Raw genomic sequence first — 2,500 nt, 5'->3', positions numbered from 1 at the left:
TTCCCAAGTCTGAGCTGAGGTGAAAAGGACTACAAGGACTTCTCCCCACACAGATGTTCCTCTGCGATGGTTAGAAATACTGGTTATTGTTTACTTAATAGCGACTAAGTGATATTGTGAACACATAGATCATCTGTGTACCCGTCCCTAAAAATTCTTCTCTGCGTGGCAGTAGAAATGTCAGAGTGTATTGTATTTGCTGGCTTTGGTTATCTTTAACTGTTTCTATTCTTTTGCCTCTGGTACCCCATAAAACGTAGTTATTCTTTTAAAAGTCTTTTTAAAAAAAAACAAAACAAACCAGCTTCTGAACAAAAGTAGCATTTATTTTAAACTGCCTGCCTTTTTTTTCAGATTTCATTTGTAACCTTAAATTTTGTTTTCAGTCTAAAAATAGTAATTCCATCCTTCCGTTTCTTAGGACTGCAGGAACAATGACAGAGGACAGATAACTTAAAAGCATATTCTTTGGTAGGCCAGAAAGTCTATACTATTTTGTATTTTCTTTTATAAACATAGGCATTTCTGTTAAACGAGTAACTTTATCTAAAATTTCTGATAGAACAGATATTTTTGGAAAAGTTTCATAATATAAAAGGCATAATAATATCCACATCTTCTTGGGCCTCAGTGACAGTAGGTCATGTTGGACCCCCTAAAGAATATAAGGGAAAAGAGGAAGAGAAAGTGAATAAGCATTTATATAGTGCCTACTGTGTGTCAGACACTGTGCTAAGTGCTTTACAAATGATAGCTCATAGGACAGAAGGAGATACTGAATGAGAGATTAATGTGAATTTTATCAGAAATAGATTGAAAATGATTGAAATAAGGGTGAAAACACAATTTTCTAAATAAAAGTCTGAAATCTGAGAAGTTGTTAATGTCTTACACCTGGGCACTGTTTTGCAGAATATTCTATTTTAACAGCTGTGTATAACACTTTGCATAAGCTTTCAGTTGTTTTAAAATTATGTAACGTGTTATATTCAGCAATTATTAGGATGAAAAATTTGATTTCTTTTGGATACCTTTTCACATCATATGCATTAAATGCCTACTAAATTTCTAGGATTAGCTCATTTTATAGACTACTGTAAATAAAGCCAGTGCTTTTGTATAGTTCATTTTCCTTCTACTTCAAATTGTTTGCAGTTCAAAACACATCAGCAGAGTTCTGTAGTATGCCCTTTATTGGTTCCTCTAAGTAGCAGCCTTAAGTTTGTATAGCCAGTGTTTTTTCCATATTGTCACAGATTCGACCAGACATTGTCTGCAAAGACTAGTGAAAATAACAATTGAAGAAAAAAAATTCATCTGAGTACCATGAAATAGCAGATAGGTTCTGTAGAGAGGCCAAGGAATGATTTCTTTTTCTTAAAGCTGTGATTACATGTTAAATAAGCAGACAAACAGAGCAAAATCATAGGCAAATGAAGTAGGACTCTGGAGACATTTTAGTGGGGTCTATAAGGTTTAGATATAGCCTGAGTTTATCATTTGCTTTGCCCTGTACAACCTCTGTGAAACAAATGAGTAAGCACAAAAAGTCATGTCCTTTAGGTGACTCAGAAAGTTTAGGGGTATATTTCACATTTTGTAAGGTTCGTCTGAATGTGAATTAAACCTTTCAGAATTTGGAGATATCACTAACTCTAATTTAACTTTTACTAGCTGAGTTTAGTAAGTTGCAGGATCAGTGTGCTAAACTGCTGATAACTTGCATATTTCTTTTTGTGTTAATCTTTTTTATAAGTACTATTGAAATACAAATTGATGCTTTTAATTTTTGCTATTCTGTGAGTTTCTTTTCTGTGGGCCTTTTTTTCAAAAAATGATAAGTATTGTAGTTTTGTCTTTTATGTGTAATTAACTCAAACTGTTTGTCAGTGCTTTTTAATAAGCATCTTTCCTTAGAACTGAAAATAGTAATGAAAATAGATTGAAGTGGATTAATGGAGTGAAAATTTGAGATAATATCCCAAATTTCTCTTGCATTTATGCTTTTGAAAATTTAACATTCAGGTTAATGTTTCTGTACTAGAAAGAATAAAATCATAATGTAGGACCAGTGAGTTCTTACCCAAAATCTCTTCTTTCTCAGTGAAATCATGAACTTCTTATGGTAGGTGAAAATGTAAACAAGTATAATTTTCTTTTCCTTGTAGTTTAGATAGAATGTGTTCTGTCCATCAGAGTGATAAAAGCACTCGATGAATTGCACACACACACACACACAGTGTGTGTGTGTGTGTGTGTGTGTGTGTGTGTGTGTATGTTAGGTAGTTTGACTTAAAGCAGGTGGTTATGGCCTTTCCTTCTTCATTATGCAGGGGAAAAGGCCAGTATAACATATCCTTAGTGATAAATGTATTGGGTAGTGTCCCAAACTCCCAGGGTAGAGAGAGAGAGAGAGAGAGAGAGAGTGTGTGTGTGTGTGTGTGTGTGAGACAGATTTCCTTGGAATCTAATTTTAGATTTTTGAATATTTCTAAAAACT

General features: G+C 33.6%; 1 protein-coding gene across 2 annotated transcripts in view; it reads left to right on the top strand.

Moving 5' to 3' along the window:
- The window catches only part of FOXP2 (forkhead box P2), a 694,083-nt gene that overhangs the window by 405,875 nt on the left and 285,708 nt on the right, over nt 1-2,500 (top strand). The gene's annotated exons all lie outside the window — the stretch shown is intronic.

The sequence above is a fragment of the Vombatus ursinus genome, unplaced genomic scaffold (assembly GCF_900497805.2).
Source record: "Vombatus ursinus unplaced genomic scaffold, bare-nosed wombat genome assembly UNPS02014830.1, whole genome shotgun sequence".
NCBI lineage: Eukaryota > Metazoa > Chordata > Mammalia > Diprotodontia > Vombatidae > Vombatus > Vombatus ursinus.
Note: the sequence above shows the minus strand (reverse complement) of the source record. Positions and strands in the feature narration are given on the sequence as shown.